The sequence below is a fragment of the Carassius auratus genome, unplaced genomic scaffold (genome assembly GCF_003368295.1).
Source record: "Carassius auratus strain Wakin unplaced genomic scaffold, ASM336829v1 scaf_tig00217924, whole genome shotgun sequence".
Classification (NCBI taxonomy): Eukaryota; Metazoa; Chordata; class Actinopteri; order Cypriniformes; family Cyprinidae; genus Carassius; species Carassius auratus.
The window spans coordinates 3,609-12,791 of record NW_020529311.1 but is presented as its reverse complement, the minus strand read 5'-3'; the positions used below and the strand labels follow the sequence as shown (position 1 = coordinate 12,791).

Sequence of the window (9,183 nt, the reverse complement as noted above, 5' to 3'; positions counted from 1 at the left end):
AAAAGTAGGTTTATTTTCCAATGTCTCTACATTAGCTTTTTGTGTATATATGTGTGTGTGTGTGGTAAAATACATTTTTAAAAAATTTCTACCAATATATTTTTGAAAGTGCATTTTATATAAATATAAATATATAAATAAATATAAAATATACACCCATATCTGCATTTATTTTGGTTTCATATCCCAGATCCTGTGAAAAGGGGAAATGAACTATTTGCTGGATGGCTGATATTCAGTTGAAATCTTGCTGAATGTTTCTCTCCACCGGTGAGCCTGATGACCCTTCATCACAAGATACATAAATATCATTCAATTATCAATAGTCCATTTTTTAGTGCTTTTTGATGGTGAGATTTCTCAAGTATTATATTAATGTGCAATAAAGACAGGTGAAATGTAAAATGCAGCATCAAAATGAATAATCATTTTTGAGACTCATTTATGTATTATTTGACTGTTTAAGAACATGTCCAGTTTTACAACAAAATTACAAAAAAATCCTTATTTTTTTGCTTATGAACCTGGATTCATCTTACGAACAAAGATATAAAATCTTAGTTTGTATGATCTTGAACTCTGGAAAATGTAGCATCTTATCAGAATTTATTTTATGTAAAATTACAGGTTTAGAAATCTGATTAGATTGTGTCCATATTCATCAAAAACAATGTGAATTTTTAAAAACACTAATTTTCTTAAGTATTTCTTGGAATAAAAGTAACATTTTTACAAATTAGAAAAAAATTGGCAGTTCAGAAGAAATGTAGGTTATTCCTAAAATATTTAGTAAATCCAACCCCTTATTCTCAGCATCAGTAGTTTTTGCAATAGTGATATATAACATGTTAAATACATTTCAGTTAAGTGACATTGTATATTCAGGTTTTAATTAAAATAAAACAATAAATGTTCCTAACAGGATTCTTTTTAATCATACAGTACACATTTTTTGATGATGCAACATGACAAGGAAATGCAGTATTTTCATTAGATTCGCATCCAATATCAGTTTAAATGATTAAATAAATGTTGAAATGCCTCTGCAAAGACAGAAAACAATATTTATAAAGCAAAGTCATATACAATCACATATCAAACTGCATAAACGTACAAAGCCTTGTGTTACACTAGTACAACACTTGATTCTCCATGGTTTCTTTTCTTTTTTAGAGGGGATTGTCATGCAAGTCTTTTGTTCATTACAAACCCAGAATGTGTGAAGTCTCAAAATGAGACGCTGGATTCAAATCATCTCGATTCGTTGTGTGAAGCCTACTGGTTTTGTACCTCAAGACATGCAGATACAGAAAAACAAACCAACCTCAAAACAGTGCTTTAATAAAGAAAGACCGAGTGAAGTTTACAAACATATGCAGAAGAAATTACATGAATACTGAAACTGGAAAGAGAAGTTTAGGACGTTGACCAGAGCCCGGTGAGGGTGCAGTCGTCACTTCCTCTGAGAAACGCCACATGCACTTCTCTTGATGTGGAAACAGGAAGCAGCAGGCAGATGGACTGTTTCCTGTTCCTGTGCCCTCGATGTGTGGAGGCCATGCGCTGGAATGTGGCTGAAGTTTACGGTGCTTTGATTTTCTTGAGACGAGGAGATGTGCCGTTCTCTGCTTTAATCAGTCCATTCTCATGGTGACCAACTGCAGAAGACACGAGAGAGGAGACCTCAGTGAACCAAACAACATGTAACCCGAGACATCAGACCTACAAACCAGTGTTTGACGTTCTTGAGCATCACGTTTTAGCTTCCACACACACACAATAAAAGAATATTACTGCCTAGAGGGCAGGGAAAGTTCACCTAGAAGCCTTTTTATTTTCTTCAACAGTAGCTCTGTGTGAGGAAAACAACTAAATGTAAGGCTTGTGAACGTGCGTCTAGCTTTGACAATCGAAAAATAAATAATTGCATTTTATTTTCTGTGAGGACTTTTGTTTTGGCGTCAAACTGACCGTTTCTTAGACAATTAAAAAAGAAAATCGGTCAAAGGCTGTTTTTGGTTGTTAGTTTTGTGGATCTCAATGACTAGACTGAAAGCAATGGAAATAAGTGAGAAATCATTTCATCTTCACAATGTTTTAGAAAAAGCCAAGACAAAAGTGGTATAAATAGCAATAAATACTATTTACATGAAGTACAAATAAAGTTAGAATAGATACTATTATGCTGTACTTGTAGTGACTACAAGTAGTCATTGTGTGTGTGGTAGAACGCTATGTAAATGGCCAATTCATTCATTATGGGGAAAAGAAACGTGTCTCTGTGCAGCTAATATGTTGGACAAATTGATCCCTAACACAATGAAATTCAATGGAAATAGATTAAATGAATTTAATTTCTCTCATATTTTATATATTTATTTGCAGCTAATAAAAGGTTTTCTTTTTAATGTGAATCTACGTGTTATTCAGAGTGTCGATGTTTTGACAAATTGCATTTAAAAAAAACAATGAAACCAACAGGGTTAATAGCATTTTTTTTTTTAAATTTAAACTTTAAAATTTTGTCTTAAAAGAAAATGATGTAATGAAGATTTTTAATTTTTAGGGTTTCTCCAAGGGTTATGAAGCTACATTTTTAGACCATTTGAATCCCAATTAAAGAAAACTTTAGGAATAAATCGAAGAGAACACAATGCATCAATGTTCTCTAAATGTAAAAGTTTAATGTGATGTAAAGGAACCACGCCATGAATATATTGTCTTTTTTTTTTTAAGAAAAAAAATGAAGTGGAAGAAATAAATAGCTGTCAATGGGCTCAGAAACCTTTTTACTAAAATTGAAAGGAAAACAAGTTTTCATTTTCCATAGACAGACATTTGCTCTTGTTTGAAGCATAGACACCTAATTTTGTTCAATTTCTCTCTCTCTCTCTCTCTCTCTCTCTCTCTCTCAAAAAAAAATAAAATAATATCTTGATTTCATATCATAAGTTAATCTTGAATTATTAAGGCTGTTTAAAAATGTGTTTTGGAAAACAAGATAAAAATACTTAAAGATTTTTTCATTGCATGCAACATGTAATGCCATGATTTAACAAAGTTTGGACTTTCTGTTCCGATTTAAAACCTTTCAAGGAAGCTTTTAAAGCCTGTCTTTTAAGACGGTTCACTTTCTCATAAAACAACTCGATAATCTTTATATTATTATTATTCGTTTTTAATTTTCAACTAACAGCATGTACCTGAATCTCGTTTGAGCGTGCGCTGCATGTGTTGTTTAGCGGCCGCTCTCTTCCGGGCCGCCTGCTCCAGTCTCAGCTCTCGTGTTCGGCTCAGCTGGAAACGGAAGAACTTCCAGAGCAGCCACGATTGAGTGAAACCCACCACGATCAACACCGGCAGCCTGCGCGTCAAACACAGCTTTAATCCTCACGTCTGGGTCTCTAATGAAATACTGCCACAAAAACAACAAGTGTGAACGTCTGTCTCACCTGATAGAAACGGTGTTGAAGTTTCCCGTCTCCAAATCAAGCGTCTGGTTTTCAGAACGAGCCAAACCGAAGCCCACAGCCAGGAACATCAGAGTCAGAGTGATCATCCGGGTCAGGACGAACCCAACGGACCACATCTCAAACCTACAAACACAATACAAGCGTGTGTGCGGTTATACAGAGATGCTATGATATACACCACCATCAAAAGAGCGTCTTACTGTTCTGAAAACTGTACTGTAAAGTTTTTTTTTTTCAATGTCTTTACAATCACTTTTGATCGATTGCATCCTTGCTGAATTCCTCTTAATAAAATGTGTGTGTTTGTGAGGAGGTATGGCTCACAGTTTGTGGTGGTTTTCATCAGTGAAGTAAAACAGTCGAGACAGATGGAAACCCATCTGAGAAAGATACTGCAGAAACAACAAAACCAGCCCGACCCGCGTCAAACTGAAGAGAGATGACAAATACATATTTCAAATTAAACACCCAGTACAAATATCTGATATTATAAAGTGAAAACTTGATTAATTGGTCTTACTTTAACAGATATGCAGCCAGAATGTGTAACAGATAAAGACTGATATACTGCAGCTGACGCGGGATTTCCTCCTGAAAGAGGAAAAAAAGCAACAATTCTATTATTGTACAGAATAATGACTATGTATATTTATATGTACATATACACACACACACATATATGTATATCTCCCTGCATCAAAGTTTCTGTTTTCCTTTCATCTTCTCGTACCTTTCTTACTTTCTGGAAGTAAAGCTCAGGTAGTGTGTGAAACCAGTACGCCAGCTGTGTGAGGTAGAAGAACTTCACCTGAAACCTGAGAGAAAGACCATACATCACAGTCACATGACAATCTGACAGAACCAATCACAATCAACAACCACTGATACTGACATCCGTTTTATTTGTCATGTTATATTCAGTATAATATATTTCTTTGAACGTCCATGAATGAATTTAACTAAAAAAAAGAAAGAAAAAAAAAGAAATTAAGCTGCAAAAAATAATAATATCAATAAAAGAATCTAAAAATTATACTGCATAAAAAATGTTATGTCTTAAGACAACTGATACATTTTGCATGACATTATTATCTATTTTAATCCATTATTATTGTTTACAAAAAAAAAAGGCATTTATTTCTCAAACCTGCAACAACAATACAAAACAAAAACATAATAATTCTGACAAAAAAGATCTCACATTGCACACATTGCATGCATTATGATTATTACCTCAGGTGAACATGAGGATAATTCTCCCAAAGGCTGCTGGGATGCAGAATGTATCCCTCCTGCCAATCACATAAACGATCAGGTAACATAAACAGAGAGTGTGATGTTTAATGTGTGTATGATCTGGTGACTCTTACTGTGGCGATGACGTAGAGACTCCATAAACTGGACACCAGGTAAAACACAAACAGCTGCCCGGATTCATTAAACTTTGTGTTTTTACTCTTTGACAGGTGAAGACGTCGGTTTACCTTCTGAAAAGAAGCACACAACAGCCAATGAAATGCAAATTAATAAATAACATGGTATGCACATTAACTCTTTCCCTGCCAAACATGGAATTATACGCTAGGGGGCGCCTTTACGCCTGAATGAGTCTAGAAAGTGCCGATCAAAAACACAGACCAGGAAGATGCAGAAATTAGCGATCTCATATGTTTAGAAGCCTATTTCTGCCGCTGAATCAGAATAGAAAAATTAAAGGTTATTGCATCTTTTTATCTTGCAATTCTTACTTTATTTAAAATGCAATTGCGAGTTAAAGTCCAATTTGGGGGGGGGATTGGGGGGCTCTGGATGGGGGATAAACAGTTTACAGTTTACCATAACTTAAAGTTACTAAACTAAAAATAAAAAACAGACTAATTGAGTAAAAAGTCTATTTTGATTACATCATTACACTTTACAGTTAGTGCCATCATATATATACACTTACTTGTAGGTTTAAAATTCTACATGTAACATTTATTGTCCAACTACAAATATTTTAGCAAAATGTATGTTTTAGTTTGAGTTTTTGCGCTCCCATTTCATTCTGTCTGTTTGGCGCACATGCGTGTGGCGGTTCTTATTCTAAATGAAGTCTGTGGCGTTTACCTGCTAAAGCAAAAACTCATGCTTTCTTACATTTACAGATGGAAAATATAAGTTATGTTAATGTAAGTTATGCATTAAGGAATGCAGCACATCTCAAACAACACATTTAACAGCATGTCTGTCAGCCTCACACGCAGTCTTTCTGTCAGAGCATCTAACGGGGCGGGCGCGAGCCGCTCTGAACTGAAACTATAGGATACTAGGAGAGAAATAAAACGCAGAAATCATTTAAATGCAAAAAAAAAAAAATGTTCTGATTGGTTGAACTAATCTTTTTCTGTTGCTTGATTTTCTCAGCCTTTTGCTCAAAATGTTGCTTTTTAATGAAACCTACCTGTATTCAAGTGTTGATTTAAAAAAAAAGAAAGAAAAAAAGCTGGAAGTAACATGCTTTGCTTGAAGCTGGAATAACATGTTTTTTTTTTTGTTTTTTTTTAAAGTAGAGGGTCAGTACATCAAAATACTCTGCGGGTCATGAAATTGTAATAAAAATCAGCAAAAACACTGGAGGTTTTTTCAAAAATGCTGGCGGGGAAAGAGTTAAAGAACTTCAGCTGGTGCTTGAAAAAATGCACTAATTACGTTAAAACTACATTACCCAAAAAGCACTGCAGCACTTACATCTAGCACATACTCCTGCACCACTGCGTGAAGAATGATGGTGATACAAAGATAGAAGAGGACAGTGGCACAGTCTTTCCATCCATAATGATACAGAGTCACCTCTCCATCTGAAACACACACACACACACACGTTAGCTCAGGTCACTGATGCACCAGAGCGCAGCAGATCTGAGAGACTGTCATGAACGTGTGTGTCAAACCTGCGATCATGGTGCTGATGTTATACTGAGGCTGGATGAATAAAATGGCTGTTTTCGCTGTGGTCTGAAAAAGAGAAACTGATGTTAAATACATAGAATTCAGCTTTCCTGTACAATGATGAGTAAAACACACAGATGTGACCCTTGAGACAAAGACACACACACACACATGCATCACATGATCTATAATAAACTCTCATGTGCTTCCATACAGTTACTGCCTGAATTAAAGGAAGTATTCTTTCATTCTTAAACATTTAAAAACATTTGAGACCTCCTGAATGTCTATTTTATTACGGTTATATTTAATAGAAAGATGACGTTCCAATACAAAGCCTTCAGGAATAAAATGATAACAAACCAGGTTAACTTAAACCATTCAAATAAAATAAATGTTAACTGAAATTAGTAAGTTGCCAAGGGAACATTTATCAGTTTCATTTGGTTGGAATAAAAAAAAAAAAATTTTTTAATAAAAATTAGAAAAAAAACTAACTTAAAATAAATGTAATGCTATTATAATAACTATTAAAAAATATCACTATCCTGATACTAAAAAAATTAATGCAACTAACATGGGGAAAATATAATAATAGTAAAATAAAAGTCAAATGCATTATAAAATAATTTAACCCATTATTTTTACTCTTACCAATTATAATTTTTAATTGGTACTTACTCTTTATTTACTACATGCTAATTAAACATATTTGTTTATATAATATGTTTCTCAAAACTGGATCTTGTAGGGGAAGAAAAATTATGTTGCTGTCTGCGATATTGTTGAACACTTTGTTAATAAAACTTACAACAAAATAGCATCTTATAATAAATCTAGTGAAAGTGGTGTGTTCATAAACACAGTATAGATACTGATCAGAGGACTGACATGAAAACCAGTCAGGCATTTCATATGTGAAGCATTTCAGCAGTTGGATCCATGAAAAAGTGCACTGCAAATCAAATGACTTCCCACTGATTTGTTTCTTAAAGTGAAGAACACAGAGGCGTTTGAATGAAACACACAGATGTTGAAAGCAGCAGGTGTGTGAAACAGCAGATGTGAAGGGGAAAACCCCGTCTGAACACAGATGGGATGCTTGCATGACAGAACACATGCATGAAATAAACTCGTTTCATTCAGTTTTCTGTACGTTTGCAAGCATTTAACAGGCCAATACGACAAACCTGGGAAATTTCAAATGCACATTTGCTGCATTAGATCACGGATTTCTAATCAACAGATCTTGATGCATTTAAATATAAAGTGTTTTTGAAATGGATTTTAACTGGATTCTTCAGGAATGTCAATCAAACTTAGAGCGCGCGAGAGATTTGACGTGGCACTTCAGCAGAAAACGTGAGCAACATCACCATAAACTAAAAATAAACCATCATAACACCTGGTTTATGTTTTTGTATCTAACACATTACACATGCATTAGGAACTTTATGTATTTTTATTATCTTCATACTCAGACATCTGGGCCCAGGCGATGGTGACAATGTTTTGAATAAAGTCATGAAATATGGATTTCTTTTAATGAACTGAATACAACCTGAGTGTCGTTTAATGCATACACGGAGTGTCTGAACTTACATTTACAACCAGCCAAGTAGTTGATGATGATGATTTCAAAGGCTTTACACATTCAAATTAAAAGGGAAGTCTTTTGGTCTGTGCATTAAAAGATGCACGTTTAATTTCGATGTAACGTTAAAAGTCAGAAGAAAGAAAGAGAGAGAGAGAGAGAGAGAGACAGATAAACAGCTGGCTGAGACGAAGACGAGAGAAAAAAGAGAATCCTAAACTCTTGAACTCACCTCAAACATCAGTCCAATCAAAACGAAAAATCACCAAACTAAACACAATGTCCGCGTGATTCTGAATGAGAAACTCTTGGCTGAAGAAAGGATAACTCTTGTTTCTCCTGCGAAAAGCCATTTTACAAGTTCCTGATTCTCAGCTGAGCTTTTTTTCCTCCAAATCTAAAACTTCCACGAATCACTCCAAACTTTAGCGAGCGCAGTGCGCATGCGCGCTTTAGCCACGAACCAAATTTAGAGCGCATGCGCAGTAACAAGCTAGGTATTTATACATACATACAGTCGGCATCTAGAAAACACAGAGAACATCGCTCATTCTCAGAGACGCGATAGAACAACTAGTCTCTATTATCTTTAATATTCATATACCCTAGTCCATATCGATATTTGACTCATTGTACAGCCCTACTATAATAACGTGTCTGCGTTATTTCACCACCATTCCACAAAACATAGCCTACTGTAACCTAGATTGTATGTATCATGATTATAATTAATTCAGTTCCTTCCTTTTGCTGTTTAATTTTACACTTCATTCTATTACTTATAGTTTCCACTATGCATTTGATATATTCATCAATTTCCTGCAATTTTATTTATGATGGCAATTTTTTTCTGTGCACAGCAGAGATAAAATGAGATTGATGATATTTCACAAGTGGAGCCATACGTGAGAGACATATTAAAACAAGTTCATAATTCCTGTGAAATTAATTTAATGAGTAAATGGAATTCACCAGAAGAGCAAACAATCCACATCCAGGAAAACCAAACAAACGTTCATTCACAGTATCTGCAAAACTTGATAATCTTATGGCAGAATTTGCATTGAAATTATTGCAAATATTGACCTGTTAGGGGACACAACCCTGCACTACTGTTTGAGCACAGACATCTGTCAGAATAGTGCATGCAAATAATGACAATTATTAGATAGTACACACTCTCAA

General features: G+C 34.7%; 1 pseudogene; it reads right to left on the bottom strand.

The window, feature by feature from the left end:
• Nucleotides 1-866: 866 nt before the first annotated feature.
• On the bottom strand, nt 867-8,443 carry LOC113104079 (translocating chain-associated membrane protein 2-like; annotated as a pseudogene).
• Nucleotides 8,444-9,183: the final 740 nt, after the last annotated feature.